Below are 17,968 nucleotides of genomic sequence, written 5' to 3'. Positions count from 1 at the left end.
GTACTGTACTGTAAAATTAATAACTTGTTACATTTTTCTAAAGCAAATTCTTTTGGGGAAGTGGGATGAGTGAAGGTGCATTTTTAAAAAGCCATTTTACATGCCTTCCTCTCAAATGCAATTACATATTCTTTTTCTTGAGTGGTACTATATTGTTAGATCCCTTAATATCAGTGAAAAACTTACAGTACTTACTTTACTTAGTGATCCCTAACCCTAAATATGTCTAGAAAATGTACTATTCCCAGATGGTGGCATAGATTTGTCAAGAACAATTCTTTCCAGATAAATGTTAACTCATTTTAATTGGGTAACTTCCTTAATAGATTATGAGAATACTATAGAAGTAATATATTAATTTGTGCAAAGCATTTGACCAAGTATTTGATGACATTCTGATTAGTAAGCTTGTTGAATATGAGTGTCGTGGTTCTGATAGATGAGACCAGTTAAAAGAATTTCAAGGCAAGGAATTCTTCCTCAAAGAACATTTTTATTTGGTTACAAAATAATGGCACGAACATGGGTGAACCCAAGACTAAATTCCCCTCCCCCTGGTTACAAAGTTGCAGTTCCCACCCCAATTAGATGTCATAAATCACATTCTCCAATTGTTACTAAAGGCAGGCACTCCTCCCAGATGTTTAGCCCACCGAAATCTAATCAGCAGTGACCTTGGTTCCCATACCTAAGAATTGTTATGGCTAACTGAAAACTACACTTCCCCCCTCCTCCCTTTCTAAATATGTGGCAATCAAAAACAAAGAAAAAATGGCTTCAGTTCAATTTGTTGCAGCATTGACAATGAGTTGGATAGCATGCTAATGAAGTGAATACATAACTGGCTTGAAAATCACATTTTGAACAGTGTTTCTCAATGGTTGAGGAGCACAGCCACACTTTTCTGTGCATTAATAATTCACCTGTGGAGATGGTTACCAGCATCAAATTCCTGGGTGTGTAGCTAACGAGTAGGCTGGCTTGGTCGCTGAACAACAAGACACTGGTGAAGCGGGCACAGCAGCGCCTGCATTTTCGGCATCGCATGAGAAAAGCACATCTTCCTTCTCCTATCCTTACCACTTTCTACAAGGAGACGATTGAAAGCATCCTGTCATAAAGCATCACAGTCTGGTTTGAAAGCATCACTGCTTCAGACAGGAAGGGGGTGCAGAGAGTGGTGAGGATGGCCGAAAAGATCATTGGCAGTTCCCTCCCTCCCATCCAGGACATAGCACAGAAGCGTTGCTTGAGCAGCGTACGTAAGATTATCTGGGACACTACACATCCTCTTCATGACCTGTTTTCCCTGTTACCTTCTGGGAGGAGGCTTCGTGGTATCCGAAGCAGAACATCCAGTTTCAGCCATAGTTTCATTCCATACATTAACCTTGTGAACTCTCAAGTTTCCTCCTTCCGTTATATATTCAAGATGGACAGTATTTAATATTTATTTGTTATGTATATGTAGGGGTGTGGGTATCTACATATGTTGTATATAGTATGTTTAGGTGTGTGTCATGTACAGGTGAAACTCAAAAAAATAGAATATGGTGCAAAAGTTCATTTATTTCAGTAATGCAACTTAAAAGGGGAAACTAATATATGAGATAGACTCATTACATGCAAAGCAAGATAGTTCAAGCCGTGATTTGTCATAATTGTGATGATTATGGTGTACAGCTCATGAAAACCCCAAATCCACAATCTCAGAAAATTAGAATATTGTGAAAAGGTGCAATATTCTAGGCTCAAAGTGTCCCACTCTAATCAGCTAATTAACCCATAAGACCTGCAAAGGGTTCCTGAGCCTTTAAATGGTCTCTCGGTCTAGTTCAGTAGGAATCACAATCATGGGGAAGACTGCTGACCTGACAGTTGTGCAGAAAACCATCAATGACACCCTCCATAAGGAGGGAAAGCCTGAAAAGGTAATTGCAAAAGAACTTGGATGTTCCCAAAGTGCTGTATCAAAGCACATTAATAGAAAGTTGTGTGGAAGGGAAAAGTGTGGAAGAAAAAGGTGCACAAGCAGCAGGGATGACTGCAGCCTGGAGAGGATTGTCAGGAAAAGGCCATTCAAAAGTGTTGGGGATTTTCACAAGGAGTGGACTGAAGCTGGAGTCAGTGCATCAAGAGCCACCACACACAGACGGATCCTGGACATGGGCTTCAAATGTTGTATTCCTCTTGTCAAGCCGCTCCTGAACAACAAACAAGGTCAGAAGCGTCTTACCTGGGCTAAAGAAAAACAGACCTGGTCTTTTGCTCAGTGGTCCAAAGTCCTCTTTTCTGATGAGAGCAACTTTTGCATCTCATTTGGAAACCAAGGACCCAGAGTCTGGAGGAAGAATGGAGAGGCACACACTGCAAGATTCTTGAAGTCCAGTGTGAAGTTTCCACAGTCTGTGTTGATTTGGGGAGCCATGTCATCTGCTGGTGTTGGTCCACTGTGCTTCATTAAGTCCAACGCAGCCGTCGACCGGGAGATTTTGGAGCACTTCATGCTTCCTTCCACAGACGAGCTTTATGGGGATGCTGACTTCATTTTCCAGCAGGACCTGGCACCTGCCCACACTGCCAAAAGCACCAAAACCTGGTTCAATGACCATCGGATTACTGTGCTTGATTGGCCAGCAAACTCGCCTGACCTGAACCCCATAGAGAATCTATGGGGCATTGCCAAGAGAAAGTTGAGAGACATGAGACCGAACAATGCAGAAGAGCTGAAGGCCGCTATTGAAGCATCCTGGTCTTCCATAACACCTCAGCAGTGCCACAGGCTGATAGCTTCCATGCCATGCCGCATTGAGGCAGTAATTGCTGCAAAAGGGGCCCAAACCAAGTACTGAGTACATATGCATGCTTATACTTTTCAGAGGTCCGATATTGTTCTATGTACACTCCTTGTTTTATTGATTGCATGTAATATTCTAATTTTCTGAGATTGTGGATTTGGGGTTTTCATGAGCTGTATGCCATAATCATCACAATTATGACAAATCACGACTTGAACTATCTTGCTTTGCATGTAATGAGTCTATCTCATATATTAGTTTCCCCTTTTAAGTTGCATTACTGAAATAAATGAACTTTTGCACGATATTCTAATTTTTCGAGTTTCACCTATATGTGTTTCACTTTGAGAGCGGGCAACTAAATTTCATTTTTGATGTGTGCCGTTGTGCCCACAGTAAAAAAAATGACAATAAAGGTTATCTTGTCTTGCCTTGCCTTGCCTTGCCTTATCTAATTAGGTTAATCAGTAGTTAGAACCTGGGCCCTTATGAATAAACAGGGAAGGAATTGTGAGAAGTATCTTTGCAAAAAGACACTGAAGAGCAGTCAGTAGCACTGTTCAATTATCCGAAAGGATGTCACAGGATAAAGTTTAAACCCTCTTAATTTTCCAGAGTTTATATAATGGAACCATTTACCCAGCAAGGCAGTGGTCTTCTCTTCACTGGTTATGTTCAAGTGGAGTATAAATAGCAATCTGTCAGAGATGCTTAATTTGAATTCTTCTACTGAGCAGAAGATTAGACTCAATGGGCTAAATGTCCTCTGACTGAATGTGAGAATCTAGTTATATGAATATCTTATATCTTACTGAATGAAATGGGAACTATGTGCAACTGTTTAGTTTGGAACTAACTCAACTGAAACATGATTAACACACTGCAGAAATTCAGGCTTTTAGGTGAAACAATATGCAGGAGTATCAAACTGGCTACCTGTTGCCAGCCCCATTCCTTAGACCAGACCAGGAAATTGACTCCACAGTAAGGCTAAAACTAGCTATAATAACATAATCTTGGAAGTCTGCTTACGCTGTTCCCTGTCCCCATCCTTATATTTCCTTATAGCCCAGTGAATCAGGACAGTGTCTGCCTGAGCCACTTCTGAATATTACCTCATTTGTTTCATCCCCCTTTACTTAGGTAATGGTTCTTGCATATTTCCATCTAGGTCATTTTCCTTACTCTCTACAACTGTGATATGCTTAAACTGTCGTCTTAATATTACACATGTAGTTTTCATGTTTGCACATTCCCTCTCCCCAACTTCACATATACATTGATGGTGTCAGTGGTCTCTAACTAGGAAAGAGCTTCAGGTCATAGTGGATAGCACAGTGAAGATGTGACTTAGTGTCAGCAGCTGTGAAAAATACAAATTCTGTGCCAGGGATTGTTAGGAAAGGGAATGAAAATAAAACTGCCAATATTGTAATGTCCCAATAAAAATCTATAATATGTCTGTATCTGGAGTTCTGGCTGTCCTACTTTATTAGAGTTGGAAGAAGTACAGAAGAAGGCAATCAAAATAGTTTTTAAATAATAACTACTTACAAATCAGATACAAAGGCAGTCAAGATTTCTTGCAGCATATTAAGGAGGAACATGTTTATTATGGTATAACCTCTATAGACAGTGTCCGTTTGATTAGATAACGCTAGTGAAATAAGCTATATGCTTTGTCTGTGAGAATATACCATTTTATCTTTTTGTTGTTACCACAGTTTATGTAGTTTTTGCTGCAACAGTTTAACAGGACTTCCAGTCTGAAAATAGTTATTCAAAGGTAAACATAAAAAATGCTAGTTTAGTCGAGTGCTCAAGGCACCAGACTAGAAACCAGAAGACTGAGTCTTAGCCATGAAAGCAAACTGGATGACTAGGCCAGTCCCTGTAGCTCAGCCCAACTCACCTCACAGGGCTGTTGTTGTGAGGAAAATAGAAGGAGGAAGGAGTATTACATATGTTCACCACCTTGAGTTATTTATAAAAATAATAAAGGTGGGATTAAAAAAAATTAAAAAATTACCTGAGACAGAGAACTTACCAATAATTACTTGTTCTCTCTTTATTTCAAAATTCCTCAAGAGTGCATTTGGCATCACTCAATTCATTCACATTTAAAAATAAAATAAAAAGGGATTGGCCTTTATTTCTGGTTCTGTTACCTACAGTGATTAAAATAAGAAAATGTGGTTAGCCAATGAAATTGATGTATTTATAAAAGGTAATTAGGTTAGAAAATTCATTTTCATAGCATACTATGGTGCCCTTTAGTGAAACAGATCTACACAAAGAGGAGGGGGAGTTGCACTATATGTAAGAGAACACTACATATCTACAGAAATGCACATGATCGAAGATAAAATTTCTCCAGAATGTATATGGGTCAATATAAAAGGGGGAAAAATGACATTGCCATAGGGGTAAACCTCAGGCCACCCAACCAATCAGAAGAAATAGATGAATTCTTTGCCAACCAGTTAACAAATGTGTGTAGGAAGCATACCACAGTACTATTGGGAGACTTCAACTACCCAGATATCAGCTGGGAGACAAACTCTGCAGTGAGCAGGAGATCAAACAGATTCCTAACCAACCTAGCTGACAAATTTGTCATACAAAAGGTGGAGGAGGGAACTAGAAGTAAAGCTATACTGGACCTGATTCTTACTAATAGAGAAGAAGTGTTAGAGGGAGTTGAAGTTGCCGGAACCTTGGGTGAAAGTGACCATGTCATACTGGAATTCAATATAATGCAAACACAAGCAATAGAAAATAATCCAACCAGTGTTGTAATCTTCAGAACAGCTGATTTTAACAAACTCAGAGAGAACCCAGGAAAGATTCCATGGATGAAAATCCTAAAGGGGAAAACAACCAAGAAGCGTGGGAAACTCTAAAAAATATGATCATAAAAGCCCAGTCTAGCACAATACCACTGAAAAAGAAAAACAAGAAAGTCAAGAAGAAACCAGCATGGCTGCACAAAAATCTCTCTTACAAACTGAAAGACAAAAAGGACAAGTACAAAAAATGGAAAGAGGGACACATAACTAAGGCTGATGATCAGCAGACAGCCAGAACGTGCAAAGGTGAAGTCAGGAAACCAAAGGCTTAGAATGAACAAAGACTTGCAACAGAAATCATGGATAATAAAGAAAAGTTTATTTCAACATATAAATAACAAGAAAAAAAATCAAATCGGTCCACTAAAGAGAAAAGACGCCAAGGAAGTAACAGGCAGCAGAGAGAAAGCAGAGCTGCTTAACTCATTCTTTGCATCAGTCTTCACACCAAAAGAAATGATAGCCCAACATACCAAAAAAAAACTACTGCAAAAGAAAAACTAGAAACAAAAATTAAAATATTAAAATAAGCATAACTATAACTTTGTAAAGCTTGGTTGGAAAAAGACTAAATGGACCTGTAAACCGCCCTGAGTCCTTCGGGAATAGGGCGGTATAAAAATTTAATTAATTAAATAAATAAATAAATAAATAAATAAATCTAATGACATCTAGTGGCAAAACTAAGAACTACACTTTGCCTTGCTTGCTAACCTTATCTGGATATTGTGGCTGGAGTCAGAACTTGGCTAGAAGCCCAGACATTGCTTACAGACTAAACTCTTTGATGTCCTTGAAATCTACAGTCGTGGAGATTGTGGCTGGAAAAAGAGAAGAATCTCTTTGGGTTGCTTTTCTCTACAGGATGGATGATAATTAAAAGTACAAATTGTTATAAAGTCACCTGACTTCCTTGGATTACAAATACAGCTTGACCTGGAATCTTACAAGCTGTTTTGAGACAGAGTGATTTTTTTTATCTCTCCTATCGGATTACAATTTTTTTAAATTTCAAATTGGAAAGGTACTATCAACTTCAAACTTCTTGGTGGATTATAAAGTATGATTAAAAGACTTGAGGGTGAGGAACGAAATGAGCGTCCCGAATTTAACTAAAGCTGGGAAAAAAGTACCCTCTGCCCCCTCCTCTGGTTCTGCAAGTCCAGTTTATCAGAGATCAATTGATACAATGGTTCAACAAGAAAAGGCTAAAAACTTCCAGAAAGAGACACAAGCGACATTACAAGCAATTCAAGAGGCAATTGCCACTCATATTGCAGCTAAAATGAAAAACCATGAGGAGATTAAAACTGACCTTGAAAAAATAAACCAAAAAATTAATAATATGGACTCTCAATTTGAAAATTTTAAGCAGATGGACACAAAAAATGAACAAAGGATTCAAAAAATAGAAGATAAATCAACAGAGGTTGACCAAAAATTAGAAGAGTTAAAAGATGAAAATCAGAAATTGAGAACTAGAGGACTCAAGAGCAGTTATGGAAATGGAAAAGACTTCTTACTTTTTAAGATTTAAAAAAATAATGGAAGACAAGGAAGAGGACCTTCTAGACCTGATAACAGAATTACTGGCTGATACATTATAAATTGGGAAACAGGAAATGGAAGGAGAATTAGATCAGATATACTGAGTCAACTCAAATTACGTGAGAAGAAATAAAGTTCCATGTTAGATTTCTTAAAAGATATATAAGAGATGAGATCCTGAGAAGAGTGAGAGATGACCCTTTGAAATACAAAGGAAAAGAAATTGTAGTCCTCAAACCGATTCCTAGGAGAATAAGAGAGTCCCGAAAAGAATATCAATTCTTTTTTTTATTGAAGAGTTTTACAAAAACAAGATTTTACAATATATCCTCAAATCCCCACCACCCCAAACCCGCCCACTTCCCCCCCCCCACTTCCCAGAGCTAAATACAGGATTATAGTTATAATAATCATATTCTAAATAAAAATTATACATAATATACAATTAACCAAATTCATAATGTGCTTTAACTCCCCTTTAACATAAATACATACAAAGTACCAACACTAAGATCAATAACAATATCCCACTAAAATCTACTCATAAGCTAAATGGAACTTTTTAGTCCCATATTTATTCTGAATATAATCTATCCATCTCCTCCAAACTGAAATATATCTTTCCTGTGAATGATCTTTCAAGTAAGCAGAAATCTTAGACATTTCTGCAAGATTCGAAACTTTAAACACCCATTCTTCTATAGTAGGCAAACTATCCTTCTTCCAATATTGTCCCACCAGTAACCATGCTGCTGTTATCATATTCAACATCAAATTGGTTTCTTTAACATCACAATCTACAACAATACCCAATAAAAACAATTGCGGAGAAAACTTTATCTTTCTCTTAAAAATCTTTTGAATGTTCCACCAAATTTTAATCCAAAAAGCTTTTATATTTCTACAAGTCCACCACATATGAAAATAGGTGGCTTCTAAACTACCACATCTCCAACATTTAGACTGTAAGTTAGGATACATGTTAGACAACTTCTTGGGATCCAGATGCCATCTATAAAACATTTTATAAAAATTTTCTCTTAAGTTTTGAGCCTGAGTAAATTTAACATTTCTGACCCAAATTATCTCCCAAGTGTCCAGAGAAATTGGTTCCTGAATATTTTGTGCCCACTTTATCATACAATCTTTAACTAATTCCGTTTCTGAATCCAATTCAATTAAAGCATTATATATCCTCTTTATATGTGCACAATTTAAGTTTCTAATTTGTTTTACTAAATTTTCATCTGTAATTGTGATGCCAACCTTCTGATCCAACTTCCACCTAGCTTTCAATTGGGTATATTGAAACCAAGAGTAACTTATGTTTTCTTGTCTTAACTCATCTAATGATTTAAGTTGCCAATCATTCCCTTCCAATCTAAATAATTCCTTATAAGAAACCATATCCAAACTCACTCCCATAGATACACCCTCTATCGTGTGTCCAGGATTTCCCCAAATCGGTATTTTATAATTTAACTTATAATAATACTTTTTCCAGACACGCAATAAAGCACTTCTAAGAATATGGGATTTAAAAGCCCTATCCACCTTCTTATCGTAAAGCAAATATGCATGCCATCCATATACCAAATCCCAACCCTCAAGATGAGGTATTCTCTTATTAGTTAAATTAAGCCAATCACTAACCCACGTCAAGGCAACCGCATCATAATACAATTTCAAATTCGGCCCCTTAAGTCCCCCTCTTTCTCTAGCATCTTGTAAAATCTTAAATTTAACTCTTGGTTTTTTCCCCGCCCAAATAAATTTATTAATACCCTTCTGCCATTGATCAAGGTTGGCATCCTTTTTCAATATAGGTATCATTTGAAACAAAAAGAGAAACTTTGGCAGAACATTCATTTTAACAACTGCAATTCTTCCCAATAAAGATAATTGTAATTTTTTCAGCCAGTAGCATGTTAAATTGTTCTTTCAGTAAATGTATTGAAATCCTTAAATTATTATCCAATGGAGTCAAAATAAGCTTTTTCTCCTTAGATTTAATCTCTTAAATTTAATCTCTTATAATTGAAAGAGATGGAGAAGGAAAATGGGATCCTTTCAATGAATATAAATGCACTGAACTCCCCCTCAAAAAGGGAAATTTTTTTTACACGACTACAAAAATTAAAAATAGATATAATTTGCCTTCAAGAAACACATATTAAGAGACAACACTATAAATTGTTAGAGCAACTGAAAATTGGTAAACTCCATTTTGCATTAGCACAACAAAAGAAAAAGAAGAATAGCTTTATATATTAAAGAAACAATAAACCCTAAACAAATTTATGCAGATGAAGAGGGAAGAATATTAATGGTGGAAATAATGATGGAAATAAAAACAGATACTGATGGTAGCAATATATGCACCAAATGATAAACAGGAACAATTTTATCACAAATTCCATAAAAAAAATTTGAATTGGAATATCAAAATTTTTGTATAATGGGAGACTTTAATGCAATAGCTGATGGAACTTTGGACTATAAAAGCACTAAAATAGGGAAGAAAGGAAGAAATATATTACCTAAAGCCTTTTCTAAAATGGCAGAAGAAATTTGCATTCCAGACATATGGAGAGAAAAAAAATCCAAAAAATTGCAATATACATTTTATTCAAACAGACACAAATCATGGTTTAGAATTGATATGATATGGATATCCTCTGAACTTAGCAGTATGATACAAGAAATAGAGATAGAAACTAATATCTGGGCAGATAATAATCCAATAAAAATGACTTGGAGAGGAACCAAGAAAAAATTAAGATTAAAATTAAGATTGAAAAAAAAGAATTTATACAAATAGCAACAAAGGAAATGGACTTTTTTTCAAAATAAATAAGAAAGAAGAGACATCACTTCAAAATGTGTGGGATACAACTAAAACATATTTTAGAGGGTTGACTATAACCTATACTGCTAAAAAGAACAAAGAAAGAAAACAACAACAGTTAAAGCTGAAGAAAGAATTTAGGAAATTAGAATTAGAATTACAAATAGACCCACAAAAGAAAACACTTAAAAAGCAAATGGAAATAATAAAACATAAATTAAACCTTGTAGAGGCGGAAACAATGGCTCAACAAATTAAAAGGGCTAAACAGAACTTCTTTGAAAATGCTAACAAACCCAGAAGATGGTTAGCACATAAATTGAAAAAAGAAAAAGAGAAAAAACTGATAAACAAGTTGCAAGATTCAAAAGGTGAATTACAGTTTCATAATAATACAATAAAAAAATCATCAAAATATTTTATGAGACACTTTATGATACAGAGGAAACTTCAAAAGAAAAAATACAGCAGTAATTTAAAAAAGCAGATCTACCAAAAATTCCAGACAATATTCAAAACATATTAAATGGAAAAATATCAATGATGGAGATAACAGAGGCCATAAAAAGGGAAAAAAATGGCCCAGATGGACTACCTGCAGAACTTTACAAATCCTTGCAAGATATATTAAGCCCAATAATGAAAGAACTGTGTAATGAAATACTTTTGGAGGCTAAAATAACCAAATACATGGACAGAAGCTAATATTACTTTAATACCTAAAGAATTGTCACAAATAAAAAAATATAGACCGATATCGTTATTAAATGTAGATTATACAATTTTGCCTTAATAACAGGAGAAAGTTTAAAGAAATTTCTGACTGAATTTATACATACAGACCAAAATGGTTTTTTACCTAAAAGACAAATAAAAAATAATTTAAGAATGATTCTAGATATTTTGGAGTACTATGAAACCCAGCCAGGGAAACAGATGGCATTAATATTTCTAGATGCACAGAAGGCGTTTGATAACGTAAATTGGCAATTCTTGTTCCAGCAACTAGAAGAAATGGACTTTGGAAGAAATTTTATAAACATAATCAAAACAATTTATAACAAACAAACAAACAGCTAAAGTAATTGTAAATGGAGATTTTACAGAAAATTTTAATATTAAAAAAGTCAGAAGACAGGAATGTCCACTATCTCCATTACTATTTATATTAACACTGGAAGTATTGAATAGAAACATCAGGCAAGATGTAGAAATTAAAGGACTGGAGATAAAAGATGAAAAATATAAACTACAAGCATTTGCAGACGACTTGGTTTTTATACTAGAAGAACCGCTTGAAACAAGTGTCAAGCTTATAGAGAAAATAGAAGAATTTGGAGAAGTGGCAGTGTTGAAAATAAACAGAGAAAAGACTAAAGTGTTGACTAAAAATCTTACAGTAAAACAGAAAACTCAACTAGCAAAAAAAACCCCACCTCCAAATAGGCTGCATTAACAGAGGGATAGAATCAAGATCATGTGAAGTACTAATACCACTTTACAATGCCTTGGTAAGGCCACACCTGGAATACTGTATCCAGTATTGGTCACCACGATGTAAAAAAGATGTTGAGACTCTAGAAAGAGTGCAGAGAAGAGCAACAAAGATGATTGGGGGACTGGAGACTAAAACATATAGAGAACGGTTGCTGGAATTGGGTATGTGTAGTTTAACGAAGAGAAGGGTAAGGGGTGACATGATAGCATTGTTCCACTATCTCAGGGACTGCCACAAAGAAGAGGGAGTGAAGCTATTCTCCAAAGCACCTGAAAGCAGGACAAGAAGCAATGGATGGAAACTAGTCAAGGAGAGAAGCAACCTAGAACTAAGGAGAAACTTCCTGACAGTTAGAACAATTAACCAGTGGAACAACCTGCCTCCAGAGGTGGTGAATGCTCCAACACTGGAAGCTTTTAAGAAGAGACTGGACAGGCATTTGTATGAAATGGTATAGGGTTTCCTGCCTGAGCAGGGGGTTGGACTAGATGACATCCAAGATCCCTTCCAACTTATTATTATTATTGTTGTTGTTAAAAAAGTTAAATATTTGGGAATCCATCTAACAGCAAGATGTGCAACAATTAAAGAAGATAACTATGTAAGATTATTAAAACAAATAAAATTAGATCTGGAAAAGTAGAAAAATCTACAACTTTCAATGCTGGGGAGAATAGCAACAGTGAAAATGAATATCTTACCAAAAATATTTTTTTTATTTCAAACAATACCTATAAGATTGGAAAAACCATTTTGATGAACTAAACACAATAATACTGAAATTTATTTGGCAAGGAAAAAAAGCCAGAATTAGAGTGAAAATGTTACAAGAAGCGAAAGAAAATGGAGGACTTGGACTGCCGGACTGACGTTATATTACCAAGCAACTATATTAACATGGATAAAAGAGTGGGATAATGCTTAGAGACAAAAGATTACTATACCTAGAGGGACATGACCTACAATTGGGATGGCATGCTTTTCTGTGGTATGGGAAGAATAAAATACATAGATATTTTCAAAATCATTATATAAGAAATGCACTTTTCTTAGAATGGGAAAAAATAAAAGCGAAAATTTATATTAAAATATCTGGATGGCTTTCAACAATGGAAGCGTTTGCTTACCCAAACTTGATTAACTATGAGAAAGTTGTGACCTATAAAGATATTTTGGACAATGAAGGGAAATCGAAGTATAGACAAGATTTAGAAGAGCAGGGTATTGATTTATCATGGTGGCCATATTTGCAAATTCAAACGAGATACGAAAAAGATGTTAAAACAATGGGATTTTACAAAGAACAGACAGAATTTGACAAGATATTGCTGAAAACAGATGAACAACTGATTAAAAAACTTTACAAATGTTTGCTAAGCTTAAAGATGGAAGAGGAACAAGTAAAAGAAACAATGATAATATGGGCAAAGAACTTTGGATATAATATAGACTTAGAAAAGTGGCAAAGCTTATGGGAAAGAAACTCTTAAATAATGAAAGCGGCAACATATAAAGAAAACTTATACAAAATGTTTTATAGATGGCATTTAACACCGGTGAGATTAGCAAAAATATTTTAAAAAATGCCTAATAAGTGTTGGAAATGTAAACAAAAACCAGGTACTTACTATCATATCTGGTGGACATGCCCTAAAGCTAAAAGATTTTGGTCAAGAATACACATATGGTTAGAGAAAATGATTAAAAAACATATAGACTTTAAGCCAGAATTGTTTTTGTTAGGCATAATAGTAGGAAACTATGAGAAAGAATGTATATACTTATTTTTACATGTATTAATTGCAGGAAGAATAGTATTTGCTCAATATTGGAAAGATGAAAGCCTACCAACGGAGGAAGAATTAATTAAGAAAATCTTAGATTGTGCAGAAATGGACAGATTGACATTGAAGATAGAAAAGAAAGAAGATTCAGTATACTTTACAACAAGGCTTTTCAACCTTTTCACCCATTCTACCACTTTTAGGATAAGGCAATATCCGAGTACCAGCAGTCGCCCAGCAAGGTGTCTAAAACTTGACCAAAAAAAAGGAAAAAAATGATAAAGTACAGATAGTCCTTGACTTACAACAATTCGCTTAGTGACTGTTTGAAGTTAAAATGGCACTGAAAAAAGTGACTTATGACCATTTTTCACACTTATGACTGTTGCAGCTTCCCCAGGTTCATGTGATTTACATTCGGATGCTTGGCAACTGATTCATACTTATGACATTCACAGTGTCCCATGGTCATATGATCAATGGCTGTGGGGCGTGGCCTCTTGGGGGGAATCTGTGGATCTCTGGTGAAGGGGGATGGGACTGGGGTGGGTGCCTTCCTTCCCTCCATCTCACCCATTGTCCCTCCCTCCCTCCCTCCCTTCCTTCCTTCCTTCCTTCCTTCCTTCCTTCCTTCCTTCCTTCTTTGTCCCTTCCTCCTTCCCTCCCTCCCTCTCATTGTTCCTTCCTTCCTTCCTTCCTTCCTTCCCAGTTTGTCCCTTCCTCCTTCCCTCCCTCCCTTCCATTGTCCCTCCCCCTCATTGTCCTTCCCTTCCCTTCCCTCCCTCCCTCCCTTCCTTCCTTCCTTCCTTCCTTCCTTCCTTCCTTCCTTCCCTCCCTTCCATTGTCCTGTGCTACACCGCCCAGACCCCAGCCTGGGTTTGGCAGGCAGCGGTGCATTCTGACTACACGGACCGGCCAGTGAGGTGAACTGGCGACATCACGACCCTGCCTGTGTGTGCGCAGAGGCAGAGGAGCGAGCATGCACCTCAGCCTCTGCGCACGTACAGGCAGGGCCAGGATGTCACCGGTTCACCTCGCCAGCCACTCCGTGTGGTGAGGAGAATGCGCCGCTGCCTGCCAAAATCAGGCTCGGTGTGTGCAGCTAGAGCTGAGCTGTGCTCAGAAGCCACCTGGACTCAGAAGCCGCTTGGCGCTCAGAAGCCACCCATGTTCGGCGCTCAGAAGCCACCTGCGTGGGGTGCTCAGAAGCCACCCATGTTCAGAAGCCGCCTGGTGCTCAGAAGCCACCCACGCAGGGCACTCAGAAGCCACCCGTGCTCAGAAGCCGCTTGGTGCTCAGAAGCTGCCCGTGCTCAGAAGCCGCTGAGCGCTCAGAGGCCGCCTATGCAGGGCGCTCAAAAGCTGCCCGTGCTCAGAAGGCGTTCGGTGCTCAGCGCTCAGAAGCCGCCCATGCTCAGAAGCCACTCGGCGCTCAGAAGCCGCTCGGTCCTTGGCGCTCAGAAGCGCCCTCAGAAGCTGCTCAGTGCTCAGAAGGTGCCTGGTGCTCAGAAGCCACCTGGCGCTCAGAAGCCGCCCGGCACTCAGAAGCCACCCCACCCGTGCTCAGAAGCCGCGCTCTGGGTGCAGAAGCATGGCTCAGCTGTAGCTGCACACGCCGATCCTGGGCATCTGCCCAGCTTACTTGCTTGCAGAAAACATGCTGCTTGCTAAGTGAAGCCCCAGGATCAGTGGGCTACAACTGATACAGCCGAAGCAGAGATCAGCCGTAGCCCGCTGATCCTGGGGATTCACTTAGCAAGCAGCATGTTTTCCACAAGCGAGCTGGGCAGGAGCTGTTCGCTTGCTAGCCCTTCCCCCAAACACGCCACTTGCTCACTCACCTCTCGCTCACTGTTCCTCCGAAAACTGGCTGGTCTGCCCCCTTTTATACCCTTTCTTCTCTCCGCCCTCCTCTTCTCTTCTGGGTGCATCAGAAGCTCTAATTAATATGTCACCACAGATTCTGGGGATTCTGGCAAGCTCTGCAGCTCCAGCTGATCTCCTCCAGGTCTGTGCGGCTCCATTTTAACTGGTTCCCTCGCCCACTGCAATTAGCTAGGGCTCGCGTACCACCAGCCAGGTGCTCGCGTACCACCGGTGGTACGTGTACCATCGATTGAAAAGCCTTGCTTTAGAACATGGGACAATTTTTATCAATGGCTAGAAAATCGAGTTACAGAGAAAGGAATGTGATATGTACTATGTACTATATATATAAAGAAATTGTGGGCGCTCCATCACTGGAGATTTTTAAGAAGAGTCACTTCAGTCACTTTTCTGAAATGGTATAGGTTGTCCTTCTTGAGCAGGGGGCTGGACTAGAAGGCCTCCATGGTCCCTTCTAATTCTATTCTGTTCTGTTCTGTTCTGTTCTATTCTATTCTATAGCATTTTTAAAGGTCAAATACAAATAGATGCCACTTGGTACCAAACTGAAGTATCATCTTTTTATTTAGTGACAGGAGCATTCTAGGGTTTTAGGCAAGGCTCTATCCCAGCACTAATTGTAAGGGTGAGATATTGAATCTAGGACCTGCTAGAATCACCTAGACAGATACTCTACCAATGAGCATGCCTTTCTACATGAAATCTGGTACCCACTGTCATGGAGAGTGTTGGGCTTGGAGGGGGGGGGCTATTCTGGTACAGTATATCAGTTCTTAGGCTGTTTATCTGTCATCTGCCCAGGTCCAATAATGCCATTCTTCCTTTTGATTTTGTTTAGGGGCTTCTGCTTCTTCAACTCTGTTGCCATTGCTGCTAAGCTTTTACAACAAAAACTTGCCATAAGTAAAATCCTCATTTTGGATTGGGTAAGGCTTTTTCTCTTTTTGCTTCAGTGATCATTTACTGTCTTAATAAGATTTGGCTTTAGGCTCTTTGTCTTCCCTCATGGATTTCTGCTGAAGCTCTTCTGACATGAACTTCCAATGTCCACCCTGAATACTATATCTATACTGAATTGGGCCTTATCTTTGATGAGGTGGAATCAGCACCTTTTTCAAATGCTCAGATTCGTCATGCAGTTATTTAAAAGAGTGAGATATCATGGTGCCTAATATTTAGCACAATTCTGTGAGGACATCAGAATCTTGTGTGGGAATGTTAAACTTGTGAAATTTTGCATTCTTCTCTGAACTCTTGCAAGTTATGTGAAAACACCAACATCTTGTGAGCTTTGGTGATTTTGTGAGTTTACAAAGGTACATTTTTAAAAAAAACTGATGTCCACAAACATAATTGAAGAGAACTGTGAGATCCGTTGCTACCTACATGTGCCATGGTTTTGATACCAAGCTGACTCTTCTACTCATGTTCTACTTTGTGTTGGCAGGATATCCATCATGGCAATGGGACCCAGCAGGCATTCTACAGTGATCCCAGTGTGCTTTACATCTCCCTCCATCGCTATGACAATGGCAATTTCTTCCCAGGCAGTGGAGCTCCTGAAGAGGTATGTGTGCTCCTTTATTTTTTTTAAATCTGATTTTGTAGAAGAAGAGGTGCTGAAGCTGGAACCAGCTTGGAATATGTAGGTAAAAAACTTAGTTATTTTTTAAGTCCCAAAGTGTTCCAGAAATATGAAGGGAGAGATAAAACTGCACCTTGAATTGGGTGCCATCTGTTTGTTTCAGTGGAGCAAAAAAAGAAAGAAAAAAGGGTAAAAAGAAGAAGATATGTAATGCAAATATTCTGTTGGAACTAGCAAGGAGGACCCTCTATATTCACTCTATGTAGCCACATAGAGAAATTTTGAATTCCAAGACAGAGAAGAAAAAGTTATTGATTTTTTTCTTGTTATGAAGATGCCATTTTATGTGGGCAGAGCTTGGAAAGGAGGATGGCTGGCAGTTCTCTGCTGACTTTCTGAGAGGGTTGTATTTCCAGAACAAATATGAATAGGAGACAGATTTGCTGTGTATATCTTTACAAGCAAAACATGGGGATGATCTTACAAAATGGAATCTGTCACAGCATAAACATAATTCATGAAGTTTGTTAACATTGGTCTCAATTAATTTGCTTCTCTGACATTATATACAAGAGATAGCACACACACTGGATACACAAAAAGTGTATGTGACCTCACCATCACAAGATCTACTGACCACACAAAGCCCTTATAAGCAGAAGAACACTGACACTGACATCCCCTAAATTCTACTGAAGATGGTACCTAGCCTGGTAATGAAACATTCGGAAAACAACTCACAAGCTCGGAGAACGAACCTCCACCCTCACACAAAAAGTAGATGTTTGAAAGATTGTTTACCAAAAATCCCCGTATTTTAGGAAACATTATGCACAAAAACTAAATTGTGACTACTAAATTGTGAGTGAATTACAAACAATTTTTTTACATTTTTTTCCTGCCTTTATTATTTTTATAAATAACTCAGGGCAGTGGACATACCTAATATTCCTTCTTCCTCCTATTTTCCCCATAACAACAAGCCTATGTGGTGAGTTGGGCTGAGAGAAAGTGACTGACCAAAAGTCACCCAGTCAGCTTTTATGACTAAGGTGGGACTAGAACCCAGTTTCCTGGTTTCTAGCCTGATGCCTTAACCACTAGACCATTTTAAAAATAGTTTATATAAAATGTACCATAGCTGTCTAATACTTAAATGCATATAACATTG

This window comes from Vipera berus (assembly GCF_964194415.1).
Source record: "Vipera berus genome assembly, chromosome: W".
Lineage (NCBI taxonomy): Eukaryota > Metazoa > Chordata > Lepidosauria > Squamata > Viperidae > Vipera > Vipera berus.
The sequence above is the reverse complement of the archived record's forward strand: the minus strand, read 5'-3'. Positions refer to the sequence as shown.